Source organism: Pelophylax lessonae (assembly GCF_965119305.1).
Source record: "Pelophylax lessonae genome assembly, chromosome: 1".
Lineage (NCBI taxonomy): Eukaryota > Metazoa > Chordata > Amphibia > Anura > Ranidae > Pelophylax > Pelophylax lessonae.
Genome location: NC_138768.1, coordinates 776,909,346 through 776,928,173, shown reverse-complemented (window position 1 = coordinate 776,928,173; position 18,828 = coordinate 776,909,346).

Below are 18,828 nucleotides of genomic sequence, written 5' to 3'. Positions count from 1 at the left end.
GAGATAATTTTCATATTTTAGTTATTTGTTCAATTAAGTAGTATATACATCTATACCACTTTTCATATTTCAACCTATTAACCCGGTCTCTGGTTCTATGGCGTTGAACCGGACATCAATAAAGAGCAGACAGCTACCTGTTTCTTTGGATATTGATTGCATTGTTTTTAAATTTTGCTGAGATGTGCTGAAGAAGAGATATCATTATTGCACACAATATTTTTGAGTGGATAGAAGCAAGAAGTAAAGTGGGCCATGCATGTCTAAATGAATCATATCCATCATACTAGGAAGAGGGAAGCTTCTTAGGCCCTCAAACGTTTAGCTAGCAATAGATATTATATTGTGAACAGATGCCAGATGGCCCCTAAAATATAACCAAGCCATAATATTTTCACATGACTATGACTCATGATCCCTGTTTATGCATGTAGTGGATAAGAACAGCAAAAGTACAGCCAGCAACACTTTCAGCCAGTCTTACGTTGGGGGAAACAACAGGTGTAAGGAACCAGAAGTAAGGTCCAACGCTGTCTGTGATGTCAACAAGCAGAAAACATAAATTCTGCTCCTTGTACTAGGACAGTGCTTAAAGATGGCAAAAGACAAATGCTGGCAGATCGTGCTGCAGGAAAAGCCATGTTTTGGTGCCAATAGTTTTGGGTATAAGAAAAGCAAGGTTCTTCTGGTTTTAATTTGTTGTTATAAGTTAGCCTAGGGGTTAGGTTGAGGCTTTGATTAAATTAGTTAAGCATTATGCTTAAAGATTGGGTTTTAGGGGTTAATTTGAAATGCTAGGTTAGTGTCTTTTAAAATGGTTAAATTAAGGTTATAGTACTGTTCTGAACTTTCATGTCCAAACTTGATGTATTGCTTAAAGAAAGCAATTGAACTGAGTGTGCTCCCATATCACTGACAATAGTACCATCCTGGGTTTCCTATCACGTTCTGTCCAGATTTACAAGGACAAATAGAGAAGTAGCAATAAACACTTGGAAGGGGTTCCAAGCCCTTTTCTACTTATTCCACAGCTAAAAGGATTTGGGCTTTAGATGTAATTTTAGTTTTTATTGTTTCTTAGGATGATACTTCAAACAGACTCCATTAGCCAGGAAGAAAAATAGAGAACAAAGCTTTTGAGGGTTTGGAACACTTAAAGAGACACCTTCATTCTGAAGGCTGGAAGCACAACTGTATGCAGGAAAATTGACTTTCTTCCAAGTTCCTGAAGGTTTGGGTCAAAATTCAAGGAACAAATGTTTTATCATTTTCTGAAGTCTATTTTTTTTGTTTAAGTAACCATTAAGTAACCGTTTCTGCTTTTCCTCCTATCAGTGCTGTACTTTGATACTATCAGCTTCCAGAGGCCCAAGAAAAGAGTCGGATTCTGTATAGGGCAAAGTGGCATCATTTCTGTGATTGCTGGAGCATGCATGCACTATTCACATTGCTTTGATTTTTCAAGAGAACTCCCAGAGCCCCTTAAGTATAGGAAAGGAAATCTCTTGGTGTTTGTTTATACACTAGACATACTGTATTGTGGATTTTGATTTTGCAGCTCTGCTGTTAAATTGCTGTCAATATGTCTATTAAAACAACAGTTTTGGATTTAAATGTCCATGTTCCTTCAAGTACATCAGCAAGGGCACAGGTAGAAGTCCAGTCCTTTTTCCATCAACTGCAGTTACAGGTTGCCTGTGTGCTTGAAGAACATTACTCTTATTCTGTACGCCAGACCAAGTGAAATCATTGTAAAGCTGAAGTGTACACTTTACCTTACTAGATCAAGGTTATATTTTACATTTCTCTTAAAGTGATTTGATAATTAAAAACCACCCTTAACCACCTTAGCTCCTAAACAGGAATGACCGAACTTTGGCTGTTTGGGCATTTAGACAAACATCTGAACATTTACCTTTTTGCCGGGAGCTGAACATCATGTCTAATAGCGTTATTACGTCCCACTGTCAATGGTTGACAAGCACACTGATGGTTGCAGGCACCACCAAGTCTTTAACAACCAGTGACATCACCAGGCTCTTTCACTTACATAGCCAGGAATCCAGAAAGGGTGGGGATAGTTTAATAATAAAAAATTGACATTAATCTCCCCCCCCCCCCTATTTTTTTCAAGCCAGGCTCTTTGAGTCTGGTATAGACTATATGGGAGCACACGAAAATAAGTAAATAAATACACACATGAATGCCTGAAGTCCCCCAGGAAGGAAATCCTTCCATTTTTTAAGAGTGACCTAACGCAAAAAAAAAAAAAAAAGAAAGTGTGGGGGTCCCTTTAACAATGCATACCAAACCCTTATTCCAAGCATGAAGGTTTGCTGGCCAGTAAAGGATGGCAAGTGACTCAGAAATATATGTCCCTGTGATGTAACTGTCTTGCCTTTCCCTAAACAACACAAGTAAAGTGCAGTGAAGCTAACCATCATGTGGACATTCCTTCTTTTGGGTATTAAATTCCATGGCCGGTAAACTCATGAGGAGGCCTATGGTGAGGAGCAGGGCACAAGATAAAGGATGGGTTGACCTCAGCAGGTGGGATTGTGTTCTAGCAGGGCTGGAGCAGGGGTAGGGACTTGTGCTTGGTGCCAGAACCAGCCAACCACAAAGACCCTCTTAAAAGCTGTCCAGACACAGTAGCAGTTAGAGAGTTAAGAAAATCAATTTACCACTGACATGAGTGCTCACAAAGATCAGCTTCTATTCGTGTATGTAAAATATTTGTCCCAAAAAGAAAAGTAACTGTGTCCTGTAACTGCATATAAAGTATTATCTGGAGTTCATCTTCAATTTGTTAGTCAAGTCCATCTAAATCTGCTAGTCTAACACCCCCCCCCCCCCCAGACTGACAATGCTGGCACCCAAAGGTGTCTGCCTTATTGCTTCATCTGGAATGCAGACACCCTAAAAAAGGAAGTGCATTACTGATGGAATCACCAGGTAAAATAACTAAAATGCCTAAAACAGGCATGTCCAACCTGCGGCCCGGAACTGCAGGCAATGCGGCCCGGAACCGCAGGCAATGCGGCCCACTGCCCCCTGACAATTTTTTTTTTTTTTTTGCTGGGGAGAGGAAGGAAGTCGAGTTGGGGGCACAGCCACAGTGGCTTCCACCTAACTGTAGGCAGAGGCTGCCTCGGAGGGGAGGGAAGGGGGAGCGCTGCTGGATTAAAAGCAGATCGGGGATCTCCTGCTTACCCAGGGGCCGTTGTCATACGAAGCCCCACTTCCTGGACCGGCTCCTACGGTAGACAGTATATACCTTACTATAGTATATATTGTATATGCGGCCCGAGAAAATTTATCTACACTCAGTGTGGCCCAGAGAAGCTTAAAGGTTGGACACCCATGGCCTAAAACAATAGACTAATGCAGTCACTGCATCTAAGCTGCAATATATTAAATTTTTGTTTTTGGATTTAATACTTCCTTTAACTCTGCAGAGCAGATCTTGTTGAGTCAAGCCTAGTATGGTTTCAGGTGGAGAGATATGCAGTACTGCTCCGAGGGTTGGCACCAACACTGGTGATATGTCTCCAGTCCACCACTGTGGACACTTGCCTATTTACAAAACACAGCATCAGCAACATCAAAAGCTGTACAAAACAGGCAGCTATAAGCATAATGTGTGCTAGTTGCAGTACAGAAAATAACCAGATCTGATCACTATCCTCCTCCCTGATACAGCCTCACCTTGAGATGAACTTTACTACTTAGCCTTGGTTGCTAGAGGACCTTGTAATGGCAGCATGGATGAGTCAGCTGTGACAGCAGATATCCATACGCTGTTATGCTTGGGCAGATCTTCACATCTTTGGGAAACCAAATAAGGAGGGCCTAAATAAAGATGGATATTAACTGATATGACAGGGCAGGCTTTATTGTCACAATTCTAGGGTCTACACTGATCTCTTCATTCTAACAAAATGTGCATATTTAATGCAATGAAGTTGATTTACTAAAACTGGAGAGTGCAAAATCTGGTGCAACTCTGCATGGAAACCAATCAGTGTCCATGATTTTTGTCAAAGCTCAACTGAATTGACACTTACTGTGAAGAAACTATATCGCCCACAATAGCCAAGGACTCAAGGTCTAGTGTTCTTCAAGAGAGAACATGTAATTAGAGCAATGAAAGAAAGAGATGTGTTTTCATTGCATTAGCCAGGAATGGAATGGACTTTACAAGATCCAGATCAAGAAGTTGCCTGTCCTTTTGGTGAATGGGGACAAGCTAGGTGAATGAATACATGGACAAGGGGAATGATTAGCAATGACACTATAAACTGCAGCCACAACATGTGAGCACATCATTACAAAGTAAGGCAAATAAATGACAATGGGACTATAACTATGCTAATACCTTGTCAAAAAAACAAACACACTTAAAAGTCTACAGTCTCTTTAAAGCGGTAGTAAACTCTTCTATAGTACTTATCCACATCCAAAACATACTGCGATAACTTACATATAGCTGCATAATATGTTCCCCAAGGCTGTTCCGTTTGTGAGAAATCCAACAATGTTCCTTGCAGTGATGTCATTTGCGCATGTGCCTTTCTGCCCCAATTCATGGCACGCTCAGTCTGCCATCAAACCCTTCACAAAGGTGCTGTGCCAACATAATTGTGGCATCTATCTCAATCACGCAAAAGCTCAGACACTTGCCGATATGCAGGAGGTGTAAACATCGGGGACTTGTCAGCAAGATAAGAATTAATGCACATACGTGGGATTACGGCAGCAAGTCCGGAAATATACGCAGCGCTGGAACCAGAAGCTGACACGGAGCAAGCTGCTTCCAGGGGACAGATAGAGAAAGTAAGGGACATTTACATAAAACCTGACATTAATAGGAGAAGTGACATGGCGGTGTGCTTTGTAACGTTTACAAGTATTGACTCAATGATGAATGTGTATTCTGTGGACTGAGTTTACTTCAACCACTTTCTGATTTCCAGTTTTGGTGAGGCACCTCGTGTGTGCCCCCGGGGTGCGTAACGGCATGATCCTGTGACTGCTGTGTCAATGTCGATGGGGGGGAATCCGTCCCTCAAAGCTATAGTGTTCTTCCTGCAGGGGGGCGTGGGGATACATCCCTGCTAGGAGAACATAATGATTATTGCTAGCAGCTATAGCCATTGGCAATAATCGCATGCTACAAATCCAACATGCTGGTTGACCCAAGTAGATTGATGGATCAACTTTGGTACAATCAGCCTGCCCATAGATGGGTCAAATCTCAGCCGGACCCTGCTGAAATGGCCCAGATTTGAACCATAGGAGCACAATTGGGAGACAGTGACAGAATGTTGTCACTCTGTACCCTGTACTGGAAATGTCTGAACATAGACCCTAATAGCAGGGGCATTAGGCGCTGGAAATTAAAACAAAACTTAAAATAAAAAAATAGAACTGCATTTAGAAATTGCATTAACATGTTAAACTATTGTTCTAATTGAGTTTTTACATTTAACTTTATTGTTACTGTATCACATTATCATGAATTAATTATATTATTATTTATTCTTATTAGTAGTATTAGTATTATCAATAGCAACAATATATTATAAGATAACAGAACAGAAGTGGGTCAGCAGCGGCACACTTTTGGCAGACAATAACCTGTACAAAGCTTTTCTTGTAAGTCCTCACATTAGGGCTGGGAATGGCTTGATGAAGCAGTTAAACTCTGTGAAAATGGCCAGTGAAACACAAGCAGGGTTTTTAGTTCCACTGTATTCTGCTGACTTTACAGGATAATAGTCCTCATTTCTCAGGTCTTAATGCGCTATGTCAGGATTAAATTATATAATGGATGCCTGAGACTTTTTGTCTCAAGAGCTGATGCTATGACAAAATTTGAACTCATCCTCCCTAGACAAATTAATGAAGTGTTGTCTAGTTTTTTTTTTCCTTTTTTTTTTGCTCCTGAGCTATCTATATCTTACATATTGCAAACAGAGCTGCTAAGACCCACTCTGTCTGGCTTTATTGTCACCCTAACAATAATCTAAAGGACAAATTTATCTCATTAAGAAATGTGGCTTGTCGTCACTTTTTTGGTAAATATTTTAAAGAGTTGGTAAATAATTGGGTTGATTTAGTTAAGAAGTAGAGGATTTTCACTTTCCAAAGGGAATGTTCATTAGTAAATAAAGTAAATGTGTGTCCACTTCAATCATCAGCTTAATATTTTGAGTGAACATACACTATCCTGTCAAAACTATTGGGACGCTCGCCTTTACACGTACATGACCTTTAACTTCCCTGCAGGTAATCCTGAGTGTGACTCGGGGTTAATTTTCAGTACCAAAAGCGGTAACCCCGAGCCACACTCGGGGTTACCCTGTATTGAAACTTACCTTTGTCCTTACCTTTGTCCCTTCCATCCCCTAATGTCCTCCCGCTGTGTCCGCCGGCCGATGCCGGCATCCGTCTTCCGGGTTCCCTTCCCTGCGAGCGCCGCGCCGCGATACATTATAATCTGTTAGGATTACATTGCTGTATAAAACCATTCCACCTCAATTTTGTCCCTAGTGCTTTGTCCAATGCCCTGCCTGCACTTTTACTATTTTATTTACTTTTATTTTTATTAATATTTTTTTAATAATAGTTTATGAATTAATGTATTAGTTTAATTTATGAATTAATTATTTTATTATTTAATAATAATTTATTAATAAATGTTATTCACTTTTTACTGTTTTATTACTAAGAATTACAGGTCTACAATATAAAACAACAGATTTTCATGCAAAACAATGTACTGCTTTGACATTCAAAAATACTGACATAATCAGACCGCCAGGGAGGTTAATGGCATCCCAGTCTTAGTCCCCAGGGTTCAATATTAAGTTGGCCCACTCTTTGCAGCTATAACAGCTTCAACTCTTCTGGGAGGGCTGTCCACAAGGTTTAGGATTGTGTCTATGGGAATGATTGACTATTCTTCCAGAAGCGTATTTGTGAGGTCAGGCACTGATGGTGGACAAGAAGGCCAGGCTCGCAGTATCCACTCTAATTTATCCCAAAGGTGTTCTATTGAATTTAGGTCAGGACTCTGTGCAGGCCAATCAAGTTCCTCCACCTACTAATCCATGTCTTTATGGACTTTGCTTTGTGCACTGGTGGGCAGTCATGTTGGAACAGGAAGGGGCCATCCCCAAACTGTTCCCACAAAGTTGGGAGCATGAAATTGTCCAAAAGGTTTTGGTATGCTGACGCCTTAAGACTTCCCTTCAGTGGAACGAAGGGGCCAAGCCCAACCCCTGAAAAACAACTACACACCATAATCCCCCCTCCACCAAATGATTTGGACCAGTGCATAAAGCAAGGTCCATAAAGCCAGGATGAGCAAGTTTGGGTGGAGGAACTTGACTGGCCTGCCCAGAGTCCTAGCCTCAACCCGATAGAACATCTTTTGGATGAATTAGAGCAGAGACTGTGAGCTAGGCCTTATCGGCCAACATCAGTGCCTGACCTCACAAATTCTCTTCTGGAAGAATGGTCAAACATTCTTGGCAAAACAGGCTTGTGTACAGCCTTCCCAGAAGAGTTGAAGCTGTGATAGCTGCAAAGGGTGGGCCAACTCAATATTGAACCCTACAGACTAATACTGGGATGCCATTAAAGTTCATGTGCGTGTCAAGGCAGGTGTAATATAATAATAATACTTTTGACAATATAGTGTATCTCCATTACTTTTTCATTGATCTATGGGCTGGTTCACGCTTGTATACATAAACTAAAACAGCTTAAAAACTCATATGAATTCGCCCACTTTAACTTTCATTTTTATGCATTAATTTTATAAATATCACGTTTAGCTGCTTTTTTTTAATGTGAGTTTTCAGGCTCTTTCAGACCCAAGTCCTAATATGGCCATGTGATCTTTTTACGGCAATGATGTCAGGAGCATCCCCGCCCCTTTATATACCTATGCTATGGAACTGTCACTGGCTACAGTGACAGTTTCTTGGCAGACTCCCTCAAGCATATTTGAAAAAAGATCTGAGCATGTGTAGCACCCTCCTAGGTAGGTGCTAGGAAAGTATATATTGACCCTGTCTGCTTATCAGGGGGCCTGATCATTCAGTTAGGATGTTATATGTTTCCAGATGTGGTCTGTTGAGTCTGGGGAGTCTCCCCACTGTATCCAATGAGGGCTCTTATTGGACATTGGAGGAAACCTGGCCAATAGCGCACCAGGGCTTATAGCTGTCTCAGTGGGCGGAGTTTGCCGTAATGCACCCTGGGATCGATATAGGTCTGAGGGGAGCATGTGACAGAGCGTCTTTGGCGGGAGTCCCATGAGGAGGCTGACAGCTGTCTCCTCCTGTCAGAGCAAGTGAAGGTGTCCTGGGCAGTCGGCCTAGAGGACCGGAGGTTGAGCTGGGCTGCAGGAAGAGGATCCAGAGTGTTGCGGACCGAGTGGAGCTGCTGGGCAGAAGTTTCCAGGAAAAATAGTGTTGTGAGTACTCAAAACTGCCCAGGGGTCTGCCTAGGAGAGGGGGCCACTCCAGAAGGTCAAAGGGATCCAGGAGCCAGCTAACCAGAAGAGGAGGCTTAGGAAAGGGGGTGCCAGAGTCTAAGCCCTGAAGATAATTCAGAGAAAGGGGGCCCTGAAGTGTTCAGCAGTGCAGCAGTATACAAGTAGCTACCTCAGCAAGAGTGCTTAAGGGAGCTCAAAGAGGACTTCTTTAGTCAGAAAGCAGTCACAAGTCAGTTCAGCATTACCTGGCATCTGGCCAGTGTTAACCAGTGTCAAGCCAGCATTGATAGGCATTCAGCCAGCGTCAAGTCAGCTCCAAATAGCGTTTTTCAAGTGTCCCCGCCAAATTGTGCATAGTTTAGTTCAAGGAGTATCTCACTCATCCCTTCTCCTATCCAAGTTACAAAATAAACACAAAAACCCAAATATACTGGACTGGTCATTGTCTCAGGGCTCACACTTTGAGAAACATGCCTAAATATGCTAGCGGTAACCCAAGGGGACCCATATCCAGCAAAACGGCTGGGAATTGTGCTACCACAAACATGAGATGTTATTCTTTTTTTTATCGTTCTTTACTTCCTGCTGTGTTGGTTTCGGCCTCATTCACATTGGTATACCCATCCATACTCCCATGCAATGGGCTGTCTTAGGTGTTTTGTTCCTCTTCATGCAGGCAGTCACATTCATGTCTGTTGGAATGCGCAGAAACAGCCGCCGACCCCGTTTGACTGCATCAGCATGGCTGTCAAATTAGGACCAGCAGCAGAGTCCCAGTAGACATGAATGGGACTGCCTATATACAGATGCACAGAAAACCTGTGCATTCCATGAAGCAAAAGGCAGTCCTTCTTATGAGTATATAGATAGGCATGCCCATGTGAACGAGACCTTACTGTGAGTTTTTGCTTTGTTTAATGGCTTTTATGTGTGGAGCTGTGAGGAAAAATGCATGCATGTGGCAGTTTTCTGCCACTTCAGGACCGCCCCCTACATATACTGTATACTGAGGCAGGGCGGCCCAGCTGGGCAAAATCACATATAAGTACGTGGTTTTGTACAGGGGTTCTCTGGGGTGCGCGTTCCGCCGGAGCGCCGCTTCCACTGTGATTAGACACAGCGGCAGCCAATCAGCGGGTCTGAAAGCTGCTATGGCCGCTGGCCACCTGCGATCGTGCAGGAGAATGACAGAACGGCCATCTGCCTATGTAAACAAGACAGACGGCTGCTCTGTCACAGAGAAAGAATGAGATCTTATGTTACAGCTAAGCTGAAATACATATCTCTCTTTACCTCTTGCACATCCATCCCCCACACAGTTAGAAAGCACTCCCTAGGAGCACATTTAACCCCTCGATCACCCCAAGTGTTAACCCCTTCCCTGCCAATGTAATTTATACAGTAACCATGCATTTTTTTTAACCACTGCTCACTGTATTGGTGTCACTGGTCCCCAAAAAGTTTCACTTATTGTCAGATTCGTCCGTCGCAATGTCGAAGTCCCCCTAAAAATCGCTGACCGACGCCATTACTATTTAAAGCAATAAAATGCCATAAATCTATCCCATAGTTTGTAAATATGATAACTTTTGTGCAAACCAATCAAAATACACTTATTAGGATTTTTTTATTTACCAAAAATATGTAGAATACATATTGGCCTAAATTATTCACTGCACCTTCGGTAAGAAGCGGTGACTACATTTTTTTTCTGCACTTTATAAATGCAGGTCACCACTAGGGCACATAGAAAACATTTGATTTCTATGTACTCAGTTCACACAGCAATACTGATGTGATGTGTTGTGTTGTGCAGTGCAGTGCAAACAAATGCAACATGTTTGCAGTAATCCACTCCGTACTGGTTGGCACCACATTGCATCACACAACTGCCCAAAACATTGTTCTAAAATGATGCATCATTATGTAAGAATTCAAATAAAATTGAAAAACAAAGCAAGCAGTGCAATGTGCTGAAATGCAAATCCCACCACTGACATCAGAGTCGCCACTAACGCCAGCCCACATGGCAAAACGCTGCGATTTACTATGCAGGATAGCATTAATGTAGCCCACATCAGTCCCAATGAGTGTATAAAGTGTGATTTATTCACAGACCAATTGAAAGCTATGGTCCCTAAATAATTGTACCTGTCATAGAATTGTTTTTATGTTTGTTAGGACAATCACCACTGAAGAGAAAGCGGCTCCAGGTGAGCACATTAGCCATCCATCCACAGCAAAGCTAGGGTTTAGGTGAAGGTGCTAGCACAGCTCATCAGCAAGTACACAATCAAAAGAAATTTGGAATTCACTGCAACATTTCACCTTTATTGATCACAAATAGTGAGGGGTACAGTAAACATAGCTCCCAACTGTCCCTGAATTCGAGGGACAGTCCCTGATTCGGAACAAAGTTCCTCTGTCCCTCTTTCCTCCTCATTCATTTGTCCCTGATTTTGGTCTGATTTATACAGCAGTGATCGAAAGTTTGGGCACCCCAGCTAAAAATGTGTATTAATGTGCATAAAGAAGCCAAGGAAAGATGGAAAAATCTCAATCATCAAATTACAGATTAGACATTCTTATAATATATCAAAAAAAAGTTAGATTTTATTTCCATCATTGACACTTTCAAAATTACAGAAAACAAAAAAATGGCGTCTGCAAAATTTTGGGCACCCTGTAGAATTTATAGCATGCACTGCCCCCTTTGCAAGGCTGAGACCTGCCAGTGTTATGGATTGTTCTCAATAATCGTCTGGGAAGACCAGGTGATGTCAGTCTCAAAGGTTTTAAATGACCAGGCTCATCTGACCTTGCCCCAACAATCAGCACCATGGGATCTTCTTAGCAGTTGTCTAGAAAACTGAAACTGAAAATAGTTGACGCTCACAAAGCTGGAGAAGGCTATAAGAAGATAGAAAAGCATTTTCAGATGTCAATATCCTCTGCTCGGAATGTAATTAAGAAATGGCAGTCATCAGGAGCAGTGGAAGTTAAAGCAAGATCTGGAAGACCAAGAAAAATATCAGACAGAACAGCTCGCAGGATTGTGAGAAAAACAATTCAAAACCCACGTTTGACTGCACGATCCCTCCAGAAAGATCTGGCAGACACTGGAGTTAAGGTACACTATTCCACTATAAAGAGATACTTGTACAAATATGGTCTTCATGGAAGACTCATCAGAAGAAAACCTCTTCTACGTCCTCACCACAAAAATCAGCGTTTGAACTTTGCAAATAAACATATAGACAAGCCTGATGCATTTTGGAAACAAGTTCTGTGGACCGATGAGGTTAAAATTGAACTTTTTGGCCGGAATGAGCAAAGGTACGTTTGGAGAAGAAGGGACACATAATTTAATGAAAAGAACCTCTGTCCAACTGTTAAGCATGGGGGTGGATCAATCATGCTTTGGGGTTGTATTGCAACCAGTGGCACAGGAAACATCTCACGAGTAGAAGGAAAAATGGATTCAATAAAATTTCAGCAAATTTTGGATGGTAACTTGATGCCATCTGTGAAAAAGCTGAAGTTAAAGAGAGGATGGCTTCTATAAATGGATAATGATCCTAGACACACCTCGAAATCCACAGGGGATTACATCAAGAGGCGTAAACTGAAGGTTTTACCATGGCCTTCACAATCTCCTGACCTCAACATAATTGAAAATCTATGGATAGACCTTAAAAGAGCAGTGCGGGACAGACAGCCCAGAAATCTCAAAGAACTGGAAGACTTTTGTAAGGAAGAATGGGCAAAGATACCTCAAACAAGAATTGAAAGACTCTTGGCTGGCTACAAAAAGCGTTTACAAGCTGTAATACTTGCCAAAGGGGGCAGTACAAGATATTAACTCTACAGGGTGCCCAAACTTTTGCAGACGCCATTTTTTTGTTTTCTGTTATTTTGAAAGTGTAAATGATGGAAATAAAATCTAACTTTTGTTGACATATTATAAGAATGTCTAATCTGTGATTTGATGCCTTTTGGAGATTTTTCCATCTTTCCTTGGCTTCTTTATGCACATTAATACAAATTTTTAGCTGGGGTGCCCAAACTTTCGATCACCATTGTATAGTTGTATAGAAAATGGACTTTTAACCTTCAAAAAGTGATTCCCCAGTGCTAAACCCTTCATCCATTTTCTGAATTGCAGCATTTTATAAATGTCAGAAGCCAGTATAAAGGAATAGTAGTGGTTAAAAAAATTAATTGTGGGTTTAACTAATCCTTTTTTTTTTTTTTATAATTCTCCTATAAGGGGGCATGGCAGGGGTGTGTCCTATGCCTACATATGTTAGCTAATAGGTGTCCATCATTCTCTTCTCAAAAAGTTGAGAGGTATGCAGTAAATGTTGATGTGTTTTGCACTGTGACTAGTGCTTACTCATAAACTCATACGAGGTTGCAGCAAATTTCGGATTTCTTTTAGATTGTTTAAGTTAGTTAGATCAGTGATCCCTGATCAGTGGTTGTGGAGGTATGTGTGAATCTCATATTCATAGAGCAGCCTTGCAGCTCTAAGTTTGTCTTGCATTACGTTATCAAGCAAACACAATGGCTTCCGCTGCTAACGAGCAATCATCTTATTCAGCACAGGGAAAAGGTCCTTTGTCACCCAAGGTGTTGAGCTCTTTAATTTGACACTACAAAAATTAACATGAATTTAAAAATTCTGCAAAAAAAAAATTAAAACATTTGCACTATAACTACAAATGAATGCAAATGTTAAAAATTTAAATAAAATCCGCAAAAAAAAAAAAAAAAAAGGTAAGAAGGCAATTAATGAGTAAATAAAAATGATTAAGACTAAAGCTGGCCATAGATGGATCAAAATGAGGCCAGTTCAGCAGGGAATGGCCAAATTTCATTCCAGTTATGACCAGTGGTTAGCACCTTGCAGTGCAGAGGCTAAGTGGTTAGCACCTCTGCCTGGCAGCACTAGGGGAGTTGATTTGAATCTCAACCATGGCACTACCTGCCTGCCATTTGCATGTACTCCCTGTGCCAGCGTGGGTTTCCTCCAGGTACTCCAATTTCCCCCCATAATCCAAAGACATGCTGATAGGTGAATCGGCTCTTGTCTAAATTGTCCCTAGCATGTGTGAGTTAGGGACCTAAATTGTAAGCTGCTTGAGGGCAGGGATTGCTATAAATGTACAATATATATATATATATATATATATATATATATATATATATACAAATAAATATGTGAAGCACAGTGTAAATTGTCAGTGCTATATAAATACCTGTAAAAAAATGAGAAATCGATCTAACTATTAACTTCCCATGAATGGGCTTGTTGGAAAATTTTGCTTCTATCAGCTCATGCAGCAAATGGGCTCCAGTGCTGGTCAGTGTATTCTGACAGCGGAGGAGTTCCACTGTCAGAATACAATGACAGAGTGGGGAGGATTATAGTATATTGTAAGTGTAATTTTATATATATATATATATATATATATATATATATATATATATATATATAGTCAAAAGTATTGGGACACCAGTCTTCAGTCTTGACACGCACATGAACTTTAATGGCATCCCAGTCTTAGTCTGTAGGGTTCAATATTGGGTTGGCCCACCTTTTGCAGCTATAAAAGCTTCAACTCTACTGGGAAGGCTGTCCACAAGGTTTAGGATTGTGTCTTTGTGAATGTTTGACCATTCTTCCAGAAGCCCATTTGTGAGGTCAGGCACTGATGATGGATGAGAAGGCCTGGCTTGCAGTCTGCACTCTAATTCATCCCAAAGATGTTCTGTCGGGTTGAGGTTAGGACACTGTGCAGGCCAGTCAGGTTCCACCACCCTTAATTCGCTCATCTCTGTATTTATGGACCTTGTGCACAGTCATGTTGGAACACAAAGGGGCCATCCCCAAACTGTTCCCACAAAGTTGGGAGCATGAAATAGTCCAAAATGTCTTGGTATGCTGACGCCTTAAGAGTTCCCTTCACTGGAACTAAGGGGCCAAACCCAACCCCTGAAAAACAACCCCACACCATAATCCACCCTCCACCAAACTGTTTGGAGCAGTGCACAAAGCAAGGTCCATAAAGACATGGATGAGCGAGTTTGGGGTGGAGGAACTTGACTGACCTGCACAGAGTCCTGACCTTAACCTGATAGAACACCTTTGGGATGAATTAGAGAGGAGACTGTGAGCCAGGATTTCTGGTTCAACATCAGCGGCTGACCTCACAAATGCGCTTCTGGAAGAATGGTCAAGCATTGCCATAGACACACTCCTAAACCTTGTGGACAGCCTTCCCAGAAGAGTTGAAGCTGTTATAGCTGCAAAAGGTGGGCCAACTCAATATTGACTCCTTATGGACTAAGAGTGGAATGCCCTTAAATTTCACGTGCGTGTGCATGTAAAGGCAGACGACAGAATACTTTTGACAATATAGTGTGTGTGTGTGTTATATATATATATATATATATATATATATATATATATATATATATATATATATATATATATAAAATAGAGATCTAGATGAGGTGTAGACCTCAAAGCATTCAACAAGTAACAAGGCTATGGGGGGTACCATCATTCTAACACTTGTAGTGAACGAGAGTATTTGGGGGCACCCCTCATGTGCCCCCAAGAAGAAATGAATGGACTATTTCAGTACACAAGGATTACAGTAACATTTAAAAAAAAATTAAAAAAAATTTGGATTTTACATAATCAAAAGTAAAGACATGTATATGTACAGTATATAAAAAACATCAGTTAAAGCGACATCTCCAAAATCCTTAATGTTCCAAGCTCATTTTGCTGGTATATAGTTATTCTTAGATGTATGCTGAATCCTCTACATGTTTCGAGGTAGGAACCGCTTCTTTAGGAGGAATTATACACAAATCATTTACAAAAGAACAATACAATGTCCCATCAATACAGCAAAATGAATGTAGGCAAAATATAATGTGAGGGGGACTGAAAGGGAGATGAAAAGGAAGAGAGGGAAGGGGAAGAAGGAAGAGGGTATGTGAGGTAAGGATAGGTAAACAGAACCAGATGCCTTAAAAAGTATTATACTGATGGGAAATGGACCCAGATAAGAAAAAAATTACCCTGGGAGGAGAAGGATTCAACCCAAATTGCCGGACATCCACCCAGTTGAAATCAAATGGGTTACCGCAGTGTTGCCAATAAAGCTGACACTATGAGGTCTAAACTATACAGTAAGACCACTGATTGCAGGAAGAGTTCCCTACGGGAGTATGTAGTCATAGGATTAGCTTGGAATTTCAAAAACTATAAGCCACTGAAATGGCTAAAAAGGGAGGTCATCAAGAATGACAGAAATGGCAGCCTATTCCTATGTTAATTCCAAAAATGGTAATTGATCAAATGGGCATGTGTTTACTATTCTGGGTAATGAGGGTTGTAAACACTACACCTGACCTTAACTGGTCTTTTCATCTTGATTAACAACCAGATCAAAATTGTTTGTTCAGCCAATCAGAAACTGCTCCAGGGTTAAATATATTTTTATATTATAACACGCAGGCAGGGGTGTTAAACTCAATTTCATCGTGGGCCACATCAGCATTATGGTTGCCCCCAAAGGGCCGGTTTTATCTGTAGGATCAGATGTCCAGAGCACCCCAGGCCCCTACACCCTTACATGTGATGTCAAGAGCCCCCCCCGCCATCAGAAGTCAAGAGTCCCCCACCCTTCCTTACATCACAATGCACCCCCTACCTAGTGCTGCTGCCAGGAAGAAGATACGGGTGGATCTGGGAAGAAGTGCAGAGTCTGGAGGAGAACCAGAGGAGGGCTAGAGTCAGCTTCCAGAGTCTGCTGAATGCTGATACCAGGGAAGGCAATGGAAAGGTGGTGTTGTGGCTGCACAGAGAGGTGCAGGAACTGTAGGAGGAGTTATTCCCTCCTCTCTGCTGCAGGCTGCTGAATGGGGGGGGGGTGATCAAAGACGAGCCTTTCTGCAGCTGCACAGAGGGGTGCAGGATCTGGCAAAGGAGTTCTGTTCTGTCTGCTGCTGACTACAGAGACAAGGTGGGGGCAGAGACAAGGGGGGTGCCACAGCTGCAGGAGAGGTGCGAGGGCCACATGACATGGCCTGGGGGGGCCGCATTCGGCCCATGGGCCTTGTGTTTGACACCTGTGCACTAAGGGCTACTGTTTGCTGTAATATTTAAAAATACACTGCTGGGTTTTGTCATGTGTTGCAAGTACTTTGTAGATTGTTCTGGAACCCAAAAAAGTCTCTCTCTGGGAAAGAACCTCGTTGCTCTGGAGATACTTATTAATCATTCACTTACTGTATATACACAGTATATTAACAACACCTGCAACTACCTTAAATCTATGGATGGGAATTTTGTCTCTGTTTTTTCCCTGTGTAATTATCAGAGCCCATAATACAGAGCAGGCAACTCTCACACTGACAACGGAGTGGAGTGTTATAGGGAGAGCTGCAATCTCCCAGTGTAATCATCAGTTTGACAGCTCAGTGCTACACAGTGCAAAATAAAAAGGGAATTAGAAATTTTGAGTTAAAATACTTTTTTATATATGCAAGAAATCCTTAGTAGGTAAGAAAAAAAATCCAAATCATGTGTTTTTTTGTGCCATAAAATATAACGACATGTTTCTATAAAGACATTTTTCTGTTTTCACATGTTCATTATTTTCTTAATGTAATTAAAGCTCAATAGATCTGAGTGCTGCTTTGATCAGAGCCTTTTTCAGCAAGGTTAGGGGGGTAAATTTAAGGGAAATTTTACAATCTAGGTAGTTTGTGGAATAGAAAGTGTTAGGTACAGAGTTAGGGGATTTAAGGATAGAATCCAGCATGTACTGGTGTTGTTCCAGGGCCCTGGACACTGAAGATAACATATTACCTGGAAAGTAGACAGGATTTAATAAACCTCCTTTTTTTGTGATGGTCAACTATCAGATCATTTCAAGAATTTTTTCAAGCAAACTATGGTTTTCTATTCCACAGATATAGGAAAATATTATATTTTACATACACATACAGTACATATGTAATCTGAAACATGCTCATTATTGAGTAAAATAAATAGAAACTACAAAATTGTATTAGGCAAAAATGTGACTTGTGCTTTGTCTTCTTTTTCAGATTTTTTTCAGATGCATTCTGTTCCACACTGAAGAAATGTTTTTCTCATAGTTTCTCTCTGGCTAAAAAACACATTGAAACCGCAGACATCAGGCAGTTTTTATTTACAGAAAGAGATGAGCAATCAAAAGCTCTGTATTTCTCTTAAGATAAAATATATTTAATGGTCAGTACTGAGTATTTACCACAAACATTCACAAATGTTATGCTTTATATGGTTTTTTTTGCCTTTAGATCAACTGTGGGTTAAGGATTCTGCATATAGAGGTTTCCAATGCATTTATGATTTGTTTCTATTAGTTGAACTATATGTTTTTTTTTTTCAACCTGACTATGTAATTATGTAATTTTTTAAATTCTAGAAATATTATTTTGAATGTCCTATACAGAGGAGAATATCATTAACCCCAGTAGTGACTATTCTAGCTGACCAGCTTGGATCTCATAACCTATTCAGAAAAGAAGAAAATAGATTGGAAAACAATGAAAAGACTCATTATTTAGGTCACCTTTTAAAGTAATGTTATACAATTATCCAATAAGAACTTTAGTCAGTGAATGACTTTGCAAATGGGTCATCAAAAAGGTCTGTCTTTGAAATTACCCTTTTTAACAAATTGCATAACAAATGCAGAGTTGAATAACAAATTGAAGGAAACAAAAAGTGGGAAAGGAGACTGAATACATTTACATACCAAATTACAATTTATACCCTTAAAATAGTATTATACATGTTACATTTATTTAGTTATATATAGATATGCGTCACATCGTTTACAAAAGTTAGAAAAAGAAAAAAGTCCAAATGTGTTCTCTAATTATCTAAAGGACAGCAAAACAATGCCTCAATGATATGTCTTTGAAACATATTCTTACAAAGTCCTTGAGTCACCTGCACAACTTTAGCTTATTAGTCAAATGTTTTTATTGATTATACATTTACAAATATTTTTTAGATCACCACTAATGTATTAACCAGGTCTTCTTTAGGCCTCATGCTCACAAGACATGAAAAATGTGGCTTTTACAGGCGTTAGACTTTTTTTCTGCTTCTAAATGCTCCTGTATGTTAGCCTAAATGTCCATGCACACATAGGCATTTACAGACATTCAGAGGCAGGATCCTTTAGAGGCAGAAAAAAAAATCACTTGTGCTTTCAAAAGAGGAGCGTTTGGGCAAAAAA